We start from the raw sequence: 20,339 nt of genomic DNA, 5'->3' as shown, positions 1-20,339 counted from the left end.
CTTCTGGGCCACGGCACGGCGGACGTGGGTGCGTGACTCTCCGTGGCGCGGCTCTGCTGTGTGTGGAGGCGTGGTTAGCAGCACCCCCGGCCTCCGTCCGTCCCCTAGACCCCGGTCAAGACAACCCGAAATGTCTCCAGACCTTATCGCGCGTCCCCGGGAGCAAACTCCCAGGAACCCGGCCTCTCTCTCTGTGGTTCGCCCAAAGCCGCGTTCACTCAGCAACCGTGTTGATGAAGACCCAGGCCATTTGAGGGCCCCACGCGGCGTCGCAGTAAACATCTTGAAGTGCGTCTTACATGCGTGGCTTTACTTTATCCGATCGGCCTCCCAGTCGGATTCCCTACAGGCAGCCTGCATCCGGGCGGCTGGGACGCGAGGGCGCGTGAGTCTGTCCAGAGCTCTGCTCACGTGCTCACACGGGTCTGTAAATGTTCCCAAAAACAAAACACAAACCAGATGGCGATATTTTGCCAACAAGGAGTTAAGCCCATGTCCTTGCTCTGCTGCCCACGTGCGTGTGGTGGGCCGGCCGTGGGCACCTGGGGACTGTGGAGGGGATCGTCCACGAGGGTCTTGTGGGACACGTTTAGGAGGCCCGCGATCACTCCCGGGCAGAGAAACTTCTCCATCGTTGCTGTCTTCGGAACAGTCCTCAGAATAGTCCTGTCACCGCCTTGCTGGTTCACGGTGGGGGACGGTGGGGGTGGGGGGGAGGCAAGAGGTCTCGTCACATCTCGAAGGCGCCCCTCAGCGCCCGGTACCCAAAGTGTGAGCGGGGAGAGGAAGCCAGGCAAGGCGGGACTTGCAGAAAGGCAGAAGCCGCTCCCGAGAATCGAGAATCGAGAATCGTTTAAGTGACGGATGCCCTTCTCTCTGATGCTCTGGCAAAACACGAACCGCAGGGGGTCCCGGTTTCTCGTGCCACGGGGGGTCCCCATTCATCTCCTGTGCCAACCTGCCTGGGCCAGAGGGCACCCCAGGAACTGGCAAACGTTATTTCTGGGCGTGTCTGTGACGGTGAATCTGTGAACTCTTACATGGTCTGCCCCTTCCGCATTTAAGGACCCTCGTGAGGACACGGGCCCCACACGGACACCCCAAGACAAGGTCCCCGCTCATGAGCTGAAACTTAACCCCACCTGCCATGTGGGTTCTGGGGGTCAGACGTGGTTGGGGCTGTGATCCTGCCCCCCAAAGGCCCAGTTCTGCCCAGCAGCCGCTACCCCGCGCATGATGCAGACTCAGATACAGAAAGAGGCTCCGTGTCTGCTGTCTCAGGGACATCAGGGACACGTCTGGAGGGGAGGATGCCCAGGGAGAGGGACGCGGCACTGGCTCTGGCTGAACTGGGAGTGCCTGGCCACCCCTGCACCTTCCCTCCCGGGTTGCTGCCTCCGCGCCTCTCCCTGCCTGGCTGGTGGCTGGGCCCCCAGGAGGGGCCTGTTGTACCATCACAGAGCCCTTCACGTGCCCCAGGGGTGCTCGGGGCCTGCCAGGCAGCCTTCGCGTCCCCGGAGGGTCTTTCACGAAAGTGTCTCCCCCGCGCCTGACACGCCCCCACCCCCTCCCGCCTGCCTGCAGGTGCGCCCGCCTGGGTCTGTGGCCCTCGCTGCGGAAAGACGGACGGATGGAGGCCAAGCCGCCGCTCCTGAGCTCTGAGCTCTGAGGCAGGTGGCCGTGCTGGCGTCCCAGGGCCTCCGTGGGGCCCAGAGGGAGGCGCTGAGGTTGTCCTGGTGCTCGGTGGTGGGGGAACCTGGAGGAGGGCCAAGGCCTTGGCCGGGAAGGTGCTGGGTCAGCTCAGCTGGGTCCTGGGGTTGGGGGCGGGCCCGTGCCAGCCCAGAAGGAGGGGGAGGGAGGACGGGAAGTGCAGGGCCAGCTCAGGGAGAATCCTGGGGGAGCAGCAGTGGTGGGGGGATCGGGGGCACAGACCCGGGAGACATTGGGGGTTGGGGACGGCTGGGCTCAGGCGGGAGGTGGTGAGTGTTGTTTCAGGACGGGGTCCACGTTAGGAGCAGCTGTGATGAGGGCTCTGGGCTGGGGGCCGGTGGAGGGCAGGGCCGGGTGTGAGTGATGTCCCCGCCTCTGGACGGTTCAGGCAGGTGCAGGTGGTGGGGGCCCCGGGGGCTTCTCCACCAGTCAGTCCTGATCCCAGACGCTGCTGCCTGGAGGAGGAGACCCGGCGTCTTCGGTGAAGTGCAAGCCCATCCACTGCACACACAGCAGGCCTGCGAGGCCTCCCTGCACAGCTCTCCCCGGGACCCTCACTGCCTCTTGTCTTTCCCCGACATGTGCCCCCTTCCATGGGAGGCTTTGTGGCTCTGTGACCTTCTGAGAATTGACTTTCAGCGAACTTGTGGCTGACAGCCTCATTCTTGAAGCCTGAGCCTGGCCTTCCTTCTGGAGAGGGGCCCGGGGTAGGGCGTCCGTGGCTAGAGGCCCCCCGTGCCCAGGCCGTCCCAGGGATTCTGCGCAACTGCTCTGATGCGAGTCACAGACGGTGGCCACGGGATCCAGCCCGGGGGGAGGGAGAGAGGCCTGCCGAGGGCAACCGTGTCCCCAGAGGCCTCTGCAGGAGCAAAGGACCAAGCACCGAGCGGGAAGACAGTACCTCGTTGTTGGGAGTTGAGCCACGTCCCCCCAGAAAGATACGGCAAAGCCCACCACCCCCGGTGCTCCAGCCATGGAACTTGTTCGGGAGTAGGGCTGCGGCAGACGTGATGAGTCAAGGGCAGATGAGGTCCTGCGGGAGAAGGGTGGCCCTGATTTCAAGCCGAGGGACGTCTGGAGCCAGCGGAAGCTGGAAGAGGCAGGAGGGACCCTCACCTAGGTCCCCCGGAAGAAGCTGGTCTTGCCCACACCTTGATTTGGGGCTTCTGACCTCAGAACTGGGGGAGAGGTCACTGCTGCCGCTTCCGGCCCCCCAGTTTCTGGTGCCGCATTATGGTGGCCCCAGGACACTTCCTTTCCCCCGTGTGCTCGTGTGTAAGGGGACTCTGGCCTCTGGGACCGCTGCAGCCCCCGGGTCGGCCTGGGCTTCCACAGCGCAATCTGCCCCCTGGGATGACGCAGCCACGCTGCGCGGTCTGCCAGGAAGCCTGCGCTTCCTGCCACAGTCAACCCCGGCTTTCTCCTCCGGGAAGTCCTCCTGGCTGTCCCCTCCCGATCGCAGCCACTTAGCAGCAACATAAGCCGCAACGGACCAGGGCTTCTTGAGTGAGACAGGAAACGCGGGGTCCCCACCAACACAAATAAATGAGCTCACGGCAAGTCTGAAGAGGGACGGGATACGTACGCTGTTTCCGAGAGTCTTCCATAAAATGTACATTCATTGCACGGGACACGTCAGAGTTACCTAGTAACACAACAACACGGTCACTCTACAGTTTGGAAGCATGCTGGACAGCACTCAGTCATGCGGCAGAAGGGAGTACCTTCCATGGTGGAGAAGCTGAAGCCACTCGCCAGCCGGCAGATTCCACCACCCGCCCCCCCCCCCCCCCCCCCCCCGGGAGCTGTCTGCTGCGCTGGGCGCCGGGACCCAGCGTGCTGGAGGGAATCAGAGGAGCCCACACGGAGGGGCGGCTGTGCAGGGACTGGCCTGCGGGCCTGGCAAGTGTCAGGGTCGGCAAAGCCAAGAAGAGGAGAGGTTCCTTCAGGCGGAAGGAGACCCGGGGGGGCGAGACAGCTGAAAGTGACGTGTGCTCCTGAGGGGACTTCGGCTGGAGGGACCCTTCAGGGACAACAGCAAACTGAATCGTGGAAATCTGGGTGGCAGCAATGTGCCACCATCAATGCCCTGACCGGGGTGGCTCCCACGGGCACCAGGCAGCCGGCGGGCAAGGGGAGGGGGTGTGTGGGGGCACGTGCAGACAGGCCGACACGCAAGTCGGGGTCGGAGGCACCCAGGGTGGGGAGGAAATGCCCGTTTTCTCTAAAGCTACAGAAAAAGTGATCCAGGAGCCCGGCCCGCAAGCCAGGGGCCGGGCTCCCGGGCTGCTGTGTCCCAACTGCGCCGTCAGAGGCAGGCCGGGCCCTCTGGGGGTCTTAGCCGCCCGGGGCTGACCCTCCCTGCTCCACAGTTCGGGCGCCTTCTGCCACGGCCTCTGTACTGGGCTTCGGTTCAGAAGCTCAGCGCTTACAGCCCCAGGCAGCCCCGGGGCAGAACCGGACCAAGGGAACCGTGTCTGAGCTGTCCTGAGTGCCCACAGGTGCTGCGATCCCGTGGTGGGAGGTGCCCATGAATCCACGAGGCAGGGGGTCCGCGGAAGGGATGGGCCCGTGTCAACGGCCCCGGGCCTCGCGGGTGCCTGTCGCTTCAGGCGGCCGTGACTGTGGAAGGCAGATCCGTGATGCCCTGGGTCCATGCTTTTAAAAGCAGTGCCACCAAAGTCAATAATTTCCGGTTTTTCCCAATTCATGACTTTGAGCTCAAAACCGCACCAGCCGGCAAGGACGGCCAGCGGAGGCTGGGACACACAACCGCTCCCCCAGCTCCCGGGGCAGCTCCTCTGATGGGGTCTGGGCTGGGACGCGTGCCTCCGGAGTCCTGAGCGTCCCCAGCCCAGTCAGGGTGCAGCGGAAGCTGATCCGGGTGGGATCGGCAGAGGGCAGCTGGCAGGGCAGGGTCGCACCGGACCGCTCGTGGTCCGGGCATGGGCTCCTCTCTAGACACGTGGCCCACATCAGGGCCGGGGCCCGGCTTCCTCCGCGTGTCCGCAGTGAGACCTCAGACAGGCTGTCTGACCCCCCCTGAGGCCGTCTTACCCGCAGCCGGGTGGGGATGCCTGGATCACGTGCACCCCTTAGAAACGCCGGCAGTCCTGGCAGGAGAAACTGGGCACGGCTTAGGACCTGCCGTTGAAAGAGCCTCCTGAAGGAACCTGGGGACAAAGGACGTTTTCTGGAGGAGACCAGGGGTCCTGATGGTCCCCAGGACCTACAAGAGGACTGTCGGCCAGACCTCATGGGGACCGGAAGTTTAGCAGGCGATGCCACCCCGGCCTCCCCGCCCCTCTCCCCAGACCCGCGGCCTCCATCCGTCTGTGCCCGCTCTCTCTTCTCTCTGACGCCTGCTGCCCCCACCCCAAGCTTCATCTCTGCTCTCTGGCCACCGGGTTTGGGCATGGCTGTGACCAGCCCTGGTACTGGTGACTTCACGTGACCTCCCGGCTCCAGGTCACTTCATGTCCTGGAGACACCCTGGTGCTCCCCCGGGTCACGATCCAGCCCAGCCTCAGCCGGCTCTGACCACAGCCTGTGCTCTCCCGGGGTCTCGGGCGCCCCATCACCTGTCCGGCCTGATGACCTGGAAACGCGGAGCGCCGTCTGGGGGTCAAGGAAGCGCCAGCCTCGGGGACCCTCGGCCCGGACCCTCTCCCTGCCTCCAGGGCTGACTGTCGCGGAGGCGCCTCCCACACACAGTTTTTCAACACTGAGACCAGTCCTGCCGGGTGCGGGCTGGTCACGTGACTGTGACAAGTGGTCACAAGGAGGACACGCGGGATGTGAATCTCGCAGCTGGCGCCGGAAGGGCGACCGCGCATCCCGGCCTCCCGAGGGCTCCCGTGCGCGCCGGCCGTCCACGCCTCCCTTCCCTGTGGCCAGGATGGAAAGTCCACCCCCGTCACAGTCAGGCTTTCCTCCCGCAGACCAGCCCGTGGGCTCAGGCAGGTGGCCAGGCCGTGTCAGCAGAAGCGTCTGCCGGGGAGCCGTGTGCCTCTTCCCGGCTCGGGGCAGAAACGCCGGGACTTGACGGAGAATTTCTGAAGACGCAGAACTCTTCGCTTCCTTCAGTCTCGAGTGGCAAGTGGTTCAAATGCGATTATAGGCTTGTTTATTAAATCGAGATTTAATTTGCTGTTTTATGCGGTCCACGCTGCTGAGTCAAGTGAGAATCTGATTTTCGGGGCCGACGTAGATGGTTGTTCGTGTCACGAAGTTAACCATGGAGAAGGTGAATCATGTATTTTCTCCCGTATTTTCAGTCATTTAGGTTTGGTTGAGAGATTAAGGACCGAACTCCGGTCGGGTGACCTTTTGGCTGCCGCCCAGCTGCTTGGTGGCGGTTCCTTGAGTTACGCGATGTCAGATCAAATGCTGGCGCTCCCTTTGGGTTGTTGACAGGAACCCGGGCTCCCCGTTGATAATGCGCGAAATAAGAAGCCCATTTTTATCCGGCCGGAGGGCGAGCGCCCTGGGCGTCTACACTCCACAATCACGCGCTCGGCCGCCGGGTCCGCGTTGCCTCGCTGGAGGCCAAGCTGGGCTCCGGGTGCCGTGGAGTCACCAGGCGGGAAGCTTCACAGAAGGGTGACAAAGGCCATGCTTCTGTTTTGCAGGCACTGACCACGTTCAGTCCTTTGCATCTTGCACGTCCCTAGTCGGGCCCCTCCTGTGCCACGTCCTCCCGTGAGAGCGTCTGTTTTAGGCAGTGTGTCGCTGGCCACGCCTTCGCGGGGCTTCCCGGTGTGCCAAGCCCCGGACCCGTGATGGGGACGCACGGCTGGTCTGGGTGGTTGGGCACGAAAAGCCTCACGAGCGGACGGTGGTCGGTACTCCGGGCTGCACGGCAAGCTCCCACCAGCACGGCAGCTCAAAGCAGCCTCATTTCTTACCTCTCCGTTCCCGCCGGTCCCGAGTTCAGGCACAGCTCAGCCCGGCTGTCCGCTCAGGGTCTCACCAGATCGTAACGGAAGTATCAGCCGGGCTGTGTTCCCACCAGCCGGAGGCTGCTGCTGCGACTCAGGCCGGCTGTTGGCGGGACTGGTGGTGGGAATCCCTTTGCGGCTGAAGGATTCATGGAGCTGCTCCTCCCAGGCCTTCAGGACACCTGCCGAGACCTGAGCCTCACATCACACACTCACGGAGAGGCCGCCCTGCCGTCTCTGCCGTATTATAACTGCTGGAAGCAGGTCATTCTTTCGGCCACACTCCAGGGTGGGACCACGCAAGGGCAAGACTCACTGGGGTCCCTTTGGGTTTGTGACCCACGTAAGGGAGGCTGGTTGAGTAAAGGGGTGTTTCTAGCCAGGAGGGGCAGGCAGGGTTTGATGTCAGCCCTAGGCCAGGAGCTCGAGGGTGAGGGGTCTGGGGAAAACGGTGAGCGAGGCTGAAAACGTGAGTGTGCTGGGTTGAGGGATTTTTGACTTCATTTTATAAATAGCGGGAGCCAATCATTGTTTTCGGACTTTTCAAAAACATTAATATGAAGATAGGCAGGTAGTGGGATCGGGCCAGAAACCTGATGTTCCTGAGGTTGTGGAATCCCGAACCCCCCCCCCCCCCCGCCCCACCGCCACCTCCACGCACGCCCATGGAGCCCAGCTGGCCCAAAGTGGCCTGTGGTTCCCACCATTGTCCAGAATTGGCCACATTCTTGCAGGAGTCACGTGGAGCAGTACCCACGGTTTCAAGTTACTTCCCCAGGTCACCCAAACGTTAGGAAAATGAGCTGATCGGACTCTGGCGGCTGAATGTGCCAGCCCTTCTGGGATACTGTTCTTTTGTTTACCCGAATGAGGCTTCCACGGTAGGATTTCGAGCATTCTCGCCACGGAAGTGTTTAGGTTCGTAAGGCCTCCAGGAATTCTCCGTCACCATGGCCCACTGCCCTGTGCTCTCCGCTCCCCAGCGCAGGCGTGGCTTACGAGGACAACTTCCATCAAGCAAAACGTTCCTGTGGCACAGAGATGCCTCGGATGAGGTCTCTCATTTTTACTCTTTTCTCCCGGGTGCCCACTGGAAAGGCAACAGGCTTTTCTCCTGATCCCAAGTTTATCTTTGACGCACATGTTCGTCCGTTGGCTGGCCAAATGCAAACCAGCGCGCGCCAAGAGGGAAGGATGCGCACCAAATGGGGGCTTTAGCGGAAACTGACATGATTTCAATACTTACTTTTCAAGCATTCTTAAAATAACAAAGGGGTTTTAGAAACAAAACCAGCAATCTTCCAGTTCTCCGTTTATTCTTATAAGCTGCCTGCTTGGAATATTTAGAAGGTCCAGAATAAGTGCCAATGTTTCCTTCCTTTGTTTCGCTTGGGTCCCACCCCCTCCCAAAATGGAAACACCGTTATTACTCGGTGAGGATAAATATGTACCTGATGAAAAACGTCCAAACTTTACAGAAATGTATAATGTCAAACAGTGTGAGTCCTCCCCTCATCTGTGTGCAAGTTGATAAAGGGAAACCTCATTTAGAATAGCGTAGGGAGACCAGCAGGCACAGCCTTGGGCTCAGCGCGTTGGTTGACAATCGCAGGCCCCAAGGGAAGGGACCACCCTGCAGGTTCACACTACTATGTTATCCCAGCAGGAGGAGGGATGGTTTCTTCCTGTCCCCCAGAGAATTACAGCTCAGCCAATGGGAGACAGTCCCTGCCCAGCCAGTGAGAGACTGTTACAGTCCAGCCAAGACAGTCAAAGCCCAGCCGGTGAGAGACAGTCAAGGCCCAGCCAGTGAGAGACAATCACAGCCCAGCCAGTGAGAGACAGTCACAGCCCATTCAGCCAATGAGAGACAGTCACAGCCCAGCCAATGAGAGACACAGCCCATCCAGCCAGTGAGAGACTGTTACAGTCCAGCCAATGAGAGACAGTCACTGCCCATTCAATGAGAGACACTTGCAGCCCAGCCAATGAGAGACAGCCCAGCCCAGCCAATGAGAGACAGTCACAGCCCAGCCAGTGAGAGACAGCCCAGCCCAGCCCAGCCAATGAGAGACAGTCACTACCCATTCAATGAGAGACACTTGCAGCCCAGCCAATGAGAGACAGTCACAGCCCAGCCAATGAGAGACGGTCAAAGCCCAGCCAATGAGACACTGTTACAGCCCAGCCAATGAGAGATAGTCACAGCCCCAGTTAGAGACTGCCTCAGCCCAGCCAAAGAGAGACAGTCACTGCCCAGCCAATGAGAGACAGCCCAGCCCAGCCAATGAGAGACAGTCACGGCCCAGCCAGTGAGAGACAGCCCAGCCCAGCCAATGAGAGACAGTCAAAGCCTAGTCAATGAGACAGTCACAGCCCCAATTAGAGACTGCCTCAGCCCAGCCAAAGAGAGACAGTCACAGCCCAGCCAATGAGAGACTGTTGACAGCCCAGCCAGTGAGACACTGTTACAGTCCAGCCAATGAAAGACAGCACATCCCCGCCAATGAGCGACAGTCGCAGCCCAGCCAATGAGAGACAGAGCCCAGCCAGTGAAAGACAGCCCAGCCCAGCCAATAAGAGACAGTCAGAGCCCAACCAGTGAAAGACAGCCCAGCCCAGCTAATAAGAGACAGTCAGAGCCCAGCCAGTGAGAGACAGCCCAGCCCAGCCAATGAGTGACAGTTGCAGCCCAGCCAATGAGCGACAGCCCAGCCCAGCCAATGAGAGATAGTCAAAGCCCAGCCAGTGAGACACAGCCTAGCCCAGCCAATGAGAGACAGTCACTGCCCATTCAATGAGAGACACTTGCAGCCCAGCCAATGAGAGACAGTCACAGCCCAGCCAATGAGAGACTGTTACAGCCCCAATGAGAGATAGTCACAGCCCCAATTAGAGACTGCCTCAGCCCAGCCAAAGAGAGACAGTCACTGCCCAGCCACTGAGAGATGGTTACAGTCCAGCCAATGAGAGACAGTCACAGCCCAGCTCATGAGAAGCCACTATACTTAGAACGCCCAGTCCAACTCTGAGGGACTGTTAGCTTACAGTAGCTTTCCCACCCCCTGCCTTTCCTTTCCTCTATAAAGGAGCCTCCTCTCCTTTGCTCTTGGGACTTGCCTAGGGTTTTGCCATAGCTTGCTTGTCCTGAGTTGCAATTCTCGGCTATTCCCAAATAAGACCCTTTTTTTTTGCTGGTGAAGTAACTGGCAGTTTTATTTTTAAGGTTAGCAGCTATAATGAACAATTTTCAGTGTGTTCTTTTGTGTATGCATAATTTATTTGATATAACTGAAATCCTCTCTGTATTCACTCTGGGATCTGCTTAATTTGCTTACTGTATCTTGAACATCTATATGCAGAGACATGTGGGTTTTAAGGTTCTATTCTGGCATGAACTGAACTTGGAGTTGAGGCAAAAATTAGGGAAGTGGATTTTTACCTGACGGTGGGAATTTCTTCTTTAGATTCCATTTCCTTTTTTTTAATATTCAGACTGTGGAGGGAGAGAGTATACAATTTGGCCCAAAATGAATCAAAACTAAGCCAGAAGAATTTTCTTTCTTTTTTTTTGTTTGATTTTTAAAAAATGTTTATTTATTTTTGAGAGAGAGTGAGAGAGAGAGAGAGAGCACGCACAAGTGGGGGAGGGGCAGAGAGAGAGGGAGACATAGAATCCGAAGCAGGCTCCAGGCTCCGAGCTGTCATCACAGAGCCTGACGAGGGGCTCGAACTCACAAACTGTGAGATCATGACCTGAGCCAAAGTCTGACGCTTAACTGACTGAACCACCCAGGTGCCCCAGAGTTTTCTGATTTGTTAAACTTCTCTGCCTAATTTTTTTTTTTTTTTTTTTTTTTTTGTAATCAGTGCACTTGGCAGTAATGATAAATCGTTCTCTGCCCACTTACCACTCTCCTCCTCCGTTTCTGAGCTGACAGCCTCAGGAGAGTGGAAGGGGAGCCAGGATGAAGGACAGGGTCAAGGGGGCTGGGATGAAGGGCAGGGTCAAGGGGGGCTGGGATGAAGGGCAAGGTCTGCTTCCGGGTCACACAGCAGAGAGGCAGCAGCAGAGCTCAGGGCACAGACCGGGCTTCTCCAAGTGGAGGCACAACTGATCTGTCGGTGGGATGTCCCGAGGCCTCCTCGGGAGGTGCCACTGGGTGTCCCTGCAGCACGAGGGCAGGACTATATACATAACTACACTTCATTCTCTTCTACCGGGCGTAAGATCTCGCTGCGTCAGGATGGATCTTTAGAGATCCCGACAGAGGAGCATTTGCTCATTACTTTGCCCCCTTGCACAGCAGGCTTACTGAGTGCCTAAACAGTGACAAGCCCTGTTCCAAGATTGGGGTGTCACAGGCAGCAAGTGGGACTTGTCCTTGCAGAAGCATGGGGGGAGGGTGGCCGCAAAAGACTGAATATAACCTGTAGAAGGTTGATAGGTGCCATGGGTGAGAATGAAGGAGCAAAGTGGGCCAGGACTCGTGTGAGTGTGAGTGTGTGTGTGTGTGTGTGTGTGTGTGTGTGTGTGTTGGCAGAGAGGGGTGGAGACGGCTGATTTTAAACAGGGTGCTCAGGGAAAGTGTGCTGGTGAGACAGAACGAAGCAGACCCTGGAGAAAAGCATTCCAGGCATCAGGTACGGCGTGTGCAAACTCCTTCAGGCCCCAAACCGGTAAAGAGTCCTCCGTGGTTGGGGTAGACCAAGCAAGGGACAGAGTTTTTGGAATTAAGGTCAGACGGTGAATGGAGGACAGACCACATAGGCTCTTGCAGGCAAGTTTTTACCTGCAATGAACCACACGTTTGAAGAGTACAGCCTGGTAAGTTTCAACCTGTGCTTAACAGATACAATCATCACCACTGCCAAAATACAGACATTATCCATCACCACCCAAAGCTTCCTTGTGCTCCTCATGGCCCTGTAATCCTTCCCTCCCATCCCTCCCTGCCTGGTATGGATCTTTTTTTCCAAATGGATATCGAATCATGCCAGGATCATTTGTGAAAACTTCCCTTTCACCACTGAATCACCTCTGTGCTTTTGTCGAAGGTCAGCTGTCCGTGTGCGTGTGGGTCTCTCTCTGGACAGCGTCCTGTCTCGATGACCTAGACGTCTATCTTCACAGACACACTGTCTTCGTTACTGTAGCTTTACGGTAAGTCCTGAAACCAAAGTCTTGAAACCACATAGTGTCAGTCCTCTGACTCTCTGTTTTCTTTGAAGTTTATTGTATTTATTTTGAGAGAGAGAGGGACAGGCGCGCACACATGGGAGAGGCAGAGCCCGACATGGGGCTCGGCCTCACAAACCATGAGATCATGACCTGAGCCGAAACCAAGAGTCGGATGTTTAACCAACTGAGCCGCCCAGGCGTCCCTGACTCTCTTCTTTTTAAAGTTGTTTTGAGTATTCTAGTTCCCTTGCGTTTCCAAAAGAATTTCAGAATCAACGTGTCATCACATTTGTTTCAAAAGATGCTCTGGGGATTTGTGATTGGGATTGCACCCACAATATCCATCAAAACGAGGAGAATTGCCACCTTGGCTACATCAAGGCTTTGGGTCCATGAACATGGGATATCACTCCTGTTTTTAGTGCCTCACGTTTTCTCAACTTTGTGGTGTTTACACTCGGTCAGGTCTGTCCCTAAATATTTCATATTTGTGACACTACTGTAAGTGGTGTTCTTTAACTTTCAGCCTCCAGTAGTCTGTTTCCAGAATGGAAAGATATAGTTTATGTCAATATGTTGGTCTTTTACTCTGCGACTTCGCTAGACTCAATGGTTAGCTCCAGTAACGTTTTCGTGAACTCTATTGGGCTTTTCGACATAGACGATCAGGTTAGCTAGAGACAGTTTAACTTCCTTTCCAATCTAGATCTCTTCACTTTCTCTCCTGTGACTTACTTTACTGACCAGACCTTCCAGTGGTGTGTTGGGTAGAAGGGGTGAGAGCTGCATCTTTGCCTTGTTTCTGATCCTACAGAGAAAGCAGCACTCGGTGTTTCCCGTCAAGAAATGTTAGCAGTGGGGTTTTCACAGATGCCCTTTATCAGGGTTTTCACAGATGCCCTTTATCAGGATGAAGGCTCTGTTATATTACTGACTTTCCCAGAGTTTTATATTGGGAGTGGACGTTGGGCTTTGAAGGGTATGTTTTTAGCAATCTACTGAGGTCATCTATTTAGAATTTTACTTTAGTTTAATGTTACTTTTCAAATGTTAAACCAACCTAACGTGGCTAGGGTAAGCCACACTGAGTCCTGGCGAGTTATCCTTTCTGTGTATGATTGGACCTGATTGGCTAAAATTTGGTTAAGAGTAGTAATATCTACATTCATGAGAGACACTGATCTGTAGTTTCCTTTTTAAAGCTTACCTATTGATCGTCTCTACACCCAACACGGAGCACGAACTCACGAGCCCGAGATCAAGAGTCACCTGCTCTACTGACTGAGCCAGCAGGGCGCCCCTCTCTGGTTTTCTTATAAAGTCTTCGTCTGGTGTTGGAGGCAAGGTGATGGCTTCATAGAATGAGTGGCGACGTGTTTCCTCTCCTTCGATTTTCTGGAAGAGTCTGTGTAGGGGGTATTATCTCTTCCTTTCACGTTGCGTTGAATGCATCGGTGAAGCCATCTAGACCCGGAGTTTTGTCGGTGGGAAGGTTTCAACCACCAGTTCAATTTGCTTAATGGATATACGGTTATTAACATACATGTTTCCACTTGAGTGAACTTTGGTCATTTCAAAAAACAATTATTCATCTCACGTAAAGTGTCAGATTTATTAGCATCAAGTTGTTCGTAACATTCCCTGAAAACCCTTTTAATATCTGTAGTGTGTCATGTTACCTCCTCGTTCCCGACACTGGTCATTTGTGTCTTGTCCCTTCTCTTTACCGATCAGTCCGACCAGAGATTTATCACTTCTATTGATCTGTTCTGAGAACTAGCTTCTGGTCTCATGGATTTTCTCTATCTTTTTTCTGTTTTCCATGTTATCAATTTTCACTCTTCCTTCTTCTCTTTTCACCGGATCAGTTCCCGCTGCTTGTTGTATTTTCTCCAGGCGGAAGCCGAGGTCAATGACGTGTGACCTCTCTTCTTCTCTAGCGCAGGCATCCGGGGCCAGCTAGTACGGCTGCCCGGCACCTGCAAATCTCGACGAGCCTTGTTTTCGTTTTCATTTACTTCACATTTTTTGAGCCGCGGGTTAGTGAGAAGCGTGTTTCTTAGTTCCCAGGTGTGCGGGAACTTTCTAGATGTCCTTTTCCTGTTTCCACGTTAATTCCATTTTTGCCTGGGAATGTGCTCTGTATCCCCAGAATCTTTTTCAATGTATCGAGCCTCACTTTACAGTCTGTTATAAGGTCTGTATTGGATCAAAAGGGCGCCTGAAAAATGCATTTTCTGCTGTTTGGGGGCCGAGGGTTCTGAGAATGTTAAGTTCCAGGTGTTTGATAATGGCATTCAGGTCTGCTATGTCCTCGTGGGTTTTCTGTCTACTTGTTTTTTTCACTGTTGAGAGAGGGGAGTATTAAATGCCCCTTGGACACTTCCACTCTCCCTTGTTAGGAATAATGCTGCGCTGAACAGGTTTGTGCCTTTGCTGGTGGCCTGGTGTCCATCTGGTTCTTCCAGAAACCTTGCGCCACTCTGTGTTTCTGCCGGCGGTGTGTGAGCTCCCCGCGTCCCCAGCCTCTCTCAACTCTGAGGTCACACCATTGGTCTCCACACGTCCGCAGCGTCCCCGGATTGTGTGTCGCCGAACGGCAGCCTTTCACGGGGAGGGGACAAAAGGCCGGGCCGAGTGTCCCAGTCTTGGCTTCTGTAGGGCGGCCTCGCCTAAAGCCAGGTCTCCCCTCGTGACCTGGCCCAGCATCCCCTCGGCACCCCTGCGCCCACCTCTGTCTCTGAGCTCAGTCTCGCCCTGCCACTGGGAGAGGAGGCAGGGCATCTGGACGGCCTCTGTTTCCTCAGTGCTGGGTGGCTCACCTCCTCCCCCCGCGCCCTGCCCCTCCTCCTCCCTCACCCCCCCTGTGGTTTCCGCATCCGCCTGTGAATCCTGTGCTCGATGCACTTCCCCGGTAGCTGTCTGTGTCGGGGACGCTCCGGAGAAGTCGCCAGCGGGGCCCCCAGGAGCTCGTGGGCTGGATATGGAGGACGAGAGAACCCTATCCTCCGGGTGAGGCGGCTGTCGTCCGGGGGAGAAGGGAAGGAGGAGGCCACCCCTGCCCCTTGCTTGGATGTTCACCCCTGGCAAACCACGTGCTCAGGACACTCAGCCCCTGGGCCACTTTGGCCACGACTGACCCTGCTGGCATAGGGACGCACGACACCGTGGCCTTCCAGGGTTCACCCAGCGTCACCCACGGAGGGGGGACACCGTGGACCCAGATGTCCCCTCGTCTCCCCATCACACAGCTGTGGGAAAAGGCAGGGGACGTTCACAGCTTTGGGTGGGTCTTCCTAAACCTGCCGATGGCCACACAAGCGGTCCCGCTCTTGGGACCGTCCACCTGCTCCTTGGGAGCGTTTTCAGCCCCTGACGCGGCCCTTGAGCAGATGCCCACGGAGACGTCCGTTTTCCCCTGGAGGAGCCTTGAGGAGAGAGGCGGCTGTCGGCAGAGAGCCGCCTTCCGTGAGGAGGCCGCGTGTGGGAGGGAGTCTGGACGGCCATGTGCGCGGCGGGGAGCAGTCGGCCCCCTGAGCCAGAGCAGTCTGGACCCCCGGGCAGGGATGGTCCCTCCAGGGAGGCCCGGGCTCGGACGAACGCCTCAGACTCTGTCATCTGTCTTCTCCGCCAAAGCGCTTCAGGGAGGTGCAGTGAAGAATGACGGAATGTATGGCGCTCCCCCCCCCCATCCTCTTTGGCTCTTTTAGGGTAGCCCCGTGTGCCCAGCATCTTCTCCTGTCATCCCAGTGACCCTGGGAAGGCCATCCCATCTCCCCGAGCCTCGGTGTCCTTGCCCGTCCGGTGGCCGCCTGACCGGCCTGATCTCTGAAGGAGCTCACGTCAGTGTGCCTGGGGGACCCGCTGTGACGGGCTGGCTCTCCTGAGAGCACGTGTGCACGCACGCACACGTGTGCGTGTGGGCCTTTCTGCCACCACACCGCACCCACACCGCACCGTAAGTGGGCCCCCATCCGGGCACTGAGCTGCGGTCGCCTCGTGGGAGCGGGTCTCAGGACCCTCTGGGCGAAGGCACTGGTGGAAGAGAGGAAGGGGAGAGAAGGGCCCGCTGGGGCGTCTCCTGGGTCTAGGCCGGGTTCGGGCCGGGTTCCGGTCACAGCCTCGCCCAGGGGGCCCCAAGGGAGCAGGTGCCGAACCCCGTGAAGTTGAGACTTTTGGTTTTTATCCGGCCTCTGGGGCCTCCCTGGAAACCGTGTGTGTTTGTAACGGGGGACTAAGATTCGCACGTGTGGTGTGGGCGAGCAGTTGGGTCTGGGATCCCAGCACACGCTTGGGACCTTGGTTCGTGGTGACTCTGGGTGGCCGGCCCAAGGCCCCGAGGAGGAAGTTCAGGGACACGGGGCCCAACGGGCTCCCTCTCAGGGCCCGCCGAGGGCACCGCCTAAGCATCCAGGCTCCCTTCCGGAAGGCGCCCAGCCTGGCCCGCGTGTCCTACACTGCCGCGTCCCAGACAGCTGCCCAGAGGCTCTTGAAAACGCTGGAAAGTGTGATCTGTTTCTATTCCTCACTCCTCAGGATACAGCCCGTCTGAGGGCCAACAGCCACGGCGTCCTGTCCATCCACCTCTCCCTGCCCTTCACCACCCAGGCCCCACCCCTGCCCAGCGCCCTCCAGCCGGGCCAACCTTTCCAACGTGTTTCCTGGCCACGTGTGGCTCCACCCGTCATGGCCACCTACCTCTCTGCTGGATTCTGCTCACTCTGTGCTCCTTCTGCCCCGAGGAAGCCAGACACATCCCCCTCTTCCTGCCTTCTGGTATGTTCCAAGTCCAAACTCTGCCTCGGCCTGCAAAGGAAGGTCCTGGGCACCAGGTGCTGGGGCTCCGGGGTGGGCGGGGGGTGGGGGTGCTAGACACAGTTTACAAACCAGGAGGATGCTTCTGGGCCGACGCAGGCAGCCGGCCAGCCTGGAGTGTAGGGGTGGGGCTCGAATGCAGGGGCGTCGGATCAGCTGGGGCAGCTGGGGCAGGGGGTTGGGAGGGCAGAGGGTGGGCCGGAGGGAAAGGGTGTCATCCTCCCCCCCCCCAGCTCAGCCGCAGGCCCGGCGCGGAGGCTCAGGGCCCGCACTGAAGCATGTCTGTGCAGGAAGCGAGCTGTGCTTCGGGCTGGCAACCGGGGCCATGTGTCCCCGCTGTGCTTTTACAGGTTTAATTAAGTCTCTCCAGGACCTTGGACTTGTCAAGTGCTCCTCAGAATGACCTAGCGGGGTTTCCCCAGCAATGCTGCCCTAATTAAAATGAAGATTAAAAACCTTCATACCACGGCCTCGCCTGCAGTAACAAGTTAGTCCCGGAAGTCTTCTGGTTAGAATTTCTCCAAAGCCCCTCATCTAACCGCCTTTCCCGCGGCAGCAGGTTCTGCGTGACAGTGGGGGGACCTACAGTCTTGGTGCTGACGAGGGAGGGGCCCCGAGCCCCAGTCTGTGCCCCTTGGGCAGAAGTCCCTCAGAGGCACCTGTGGCCCTGGGGTCCCCTCCACTGAGGGGGAGCCTTCTCCAGAGGCAGTCCGAGGAAGGCCCAGTGACCCCCGTCTTCACAGCCGGTGACCCGTCCCCACGAGCGTCGAGGCGAAGCCCAGAGAGGACAGCCCAGCAGCGGGTGCCCTTCTGGGGTTAGCGTGAAAGACGAAATCCGCCTGCCAGGCTGTGAGCCGCTCAGTGCGGGGGCTCCCAGAAGGGGAGGAAGCGTTGGGTGGGGGCGGGGGGGGGGGAGCAGGGCACGGGGGTGGGGGGGCTCTCCCACGCAAGCCTTCAGGCCAGACCTCCAGCCGGAGGAGTCCGTTCGGACCACAGAGACTTCTAACTGCCTGTTGTGTCCAGCTGCTGGTTAGCTGCTGGGGCCACAGCTCCTGAGTTTGGGGCAATCGATGCCAAGTAGACAAGCAGGTTCTGTGACCTTGAGACGGGGCAGGGTGCCAGGGAGCCCCCCACCGCCCACGGGCCTGCGGGCCCCTCCCCCAGCTCCAGGGTGCTCTGTGTCTGGGCATCGCGCACCTCCCTGGGCTGGGCTCCCATCCCGTTCCCATACAGCCCCCCAGGAAGCCAGTGCAGAGTTCACACCCCAGGTGCCCCCCCGCCCCCCACCCCAGGAGGACATCCTGGAGGAGTTGGGGTGTGACAAACCCGGAAAAACCTGGGGACCAGGTGGGTGGGGCTTCACCTGAAATCGTGCCCCCGCTTAACTTCTTGCCCTTCCCTGTCCTGCTCCCTCCCGACCCCCGCCAGCTACAGCCCCGGACTGATCTGTCTGTAGCTCAGAATCCTCTCTGGGTCTGGGGTCTGCTTCTGGGAGGACAGGAGCTGAGGAGAAGGCGGAAGGCGGCACCTTCTTCCGCCTGCAGTGCGACCAGGAAGTGGGGGCCGCATGAGGGTGGGCCTGGTGGCTGTGGCCAGGGCCCAGGACACAAGGAAAGTCTCCGGGCGCCTGGCTGGCTGCAGGTTGGGGGGGTTGGGGCCACGGCAAGGACCATGAGGCCCGGTCCTGGACGGCAGGGCTCCTGAACGGGGAAGGCCTGTTCGTGAGTCCTGTGGGTGCTGACTCGGTCACCCAGCTCGCTGTCCACACCGCCCGCTGCCCGTCACCTGCATGGGCACCGTCCCCTTGCAGCCAGCTCCCCTGGGACCCTCTGACCTGCTGGTCGGCAGAGTGAGGAGTGAACCAAAGTAAGCGCCCCCCCTCCCTGGACCCAGCCCGGCTTGTCATTCCTACCCATCCTGGAGCCCATGGGCCGAGCACCAGGCAGGGCGGGCCGCCTGGGGTGGAGACGGGAAAGCAGACACGGCAGGCGCAGGGGGAGCGGGGTGCGGCGGGGGAGGAGAGGGCAGGGAGGTAGACACAGGCTGTGTCCTGGTGGCCTGGCCGTCGGGCTCTGGGTCCCCCCCTCGAAGGCTGGAAGGAAGCCGGTGCTCAGAAGTGCTGAGCGTCTCTTCTCCCCTCAGTCCCCAGCTCAGAGTGGGGAGGGGGCTTTCCTGCGCCAGCTTCCTGGTGCGCCGTGGGGTGGGCGAGGCGGTGGGGAGGGTCTCAGCCGTCCAGCCCGCCTCCCGAAGAGCACCTCTCCCAGAAGGACCTAGAACGCAGTTCGGATTCCGTGCCTGCCCTGCTGACAGCCCCCAAGGCTGCCCACTGCCCGCTGTGGAATGGCCACCTGACTGCGGTGGCTGGGGAATCCTTTGGTCCCCGAGGCCCGCCCGCCACAGGCGAGCGCTGGATGCATCTGTGTGTGTGCGTGACCGTCCGCGAGGTTCCCGGGAATTACCGTAAGGAGAAATCCTGGCTCATGATGATAAAGTACAGAACAGCTCAGGGATGTTAAAGGAGTCTTAGACACTCGTAGAGACATAGGGACGCGTTCTGCTCCGGGTCGGAACAACAAAACGGATGCAGGGATCAATCCTTTCCTAAAGTAACTGATACATTTCGCGCCAAGTTCTCCTGCAATCGCGGTGAGCCTTCAGTCGGACTCCAAGGCGCACGCAGGGTTGTGTGTGATATGGTTGTGAAGCGGTGGTTACATTTCTGAAAAGGAAGGGTCGTGAGGCATGGCCGGCTCCCGCGGACGCCTGGCAACAAGGCAGCGATCGGCCTGTGCGACACTGGCACCGAGTAAACCCATTTCTGATGGGGCAGGTGTCCTAGCGCACAGCCCGAGACGGGTTCCCGTGGTTCTCAGGAGGCCAGGACGGAGGAAGGAGCGGGCAGGGGGAGGGCTCTGAGCAGCAGCTGGTCAGCCCCGGTCCACGGGGGCGCCCGACTCTGAACGGCTCTGGTGACCCAGAGCTGGTCCCAGCTGGAGGCGGGCTGACCTGCCCTCGCTTCATGCCAGCTCGTCACTGACGGCAGTTGGCTGTTGGGACCAGGTGGCTTCTGCTTGGCCTGGGGCAGTTCTCCGGGGAAGGGCGGCCGTGTAATCGGCCAGCGTGGGCGGCAGCCAGGGGGTCGGCGAGGGGGATCTGAGCTGGGCACGGCCCCAGCTGCTGCGGTCTGCGTGCCTGGTGCCAGGGGGACGGCGCACACCTTCCTCGCGGTGCGCCTGCCATCCGGCCTCCTCTCTGGGGAAGCACGTAGGCAATTATGTTGCCAATTTTTCCAGCGGGTCGTCCGCTGTTTGTCAATGTCTTCTCCGGGGCTTTGTCTTTTTATCGACTTCTGAAGCTGTGGAATGTTCAGCCTGACCAAGGACACCCTCCCCTGTCTTTCCGGGAATCGGGGGAGGGATGCGGAGCCTTGTCTGAGCAAACAGAGCTCTTTCACCACCACACCCGCTTGAAAATTATGAAATCTGATTAAAATGAGAAGGGAGAATGCATTTTCCACAATGCTTTCTGCTGGAAAGGCGCGGTCGAAGTAATTCGGTGTGGTGCAGATTTAATTCAGATGCAACCACTTGCACAGGAAAAGGCGTTCTCGTTCAGCGTCTTACCTCCTAGACCCTCACTGAGCGTGACAGTTACAATTCAGGGCATTCGAAGTCAGTTGTTTTTTTTTTGTT

Source organism: Panthera onca, chromosome C1 (genome assembly GCF_046562875.1).
Source record: "Panthera onca isolate mPanOnc1 chromosome C1, mPanOnc1 haplotype 2, whole genome shotgun sequence".
Taxonomy (NCBI): Eukaryota; Metazoa; Chordata; class Mammalia; order Carnivora; family Felidae; genus Panthera; species Panthera onca.
The sequence above is the reverse complement of the archived record's forward strand: the minus strand, read 5'-3'. Positions refer to the sequence as shown.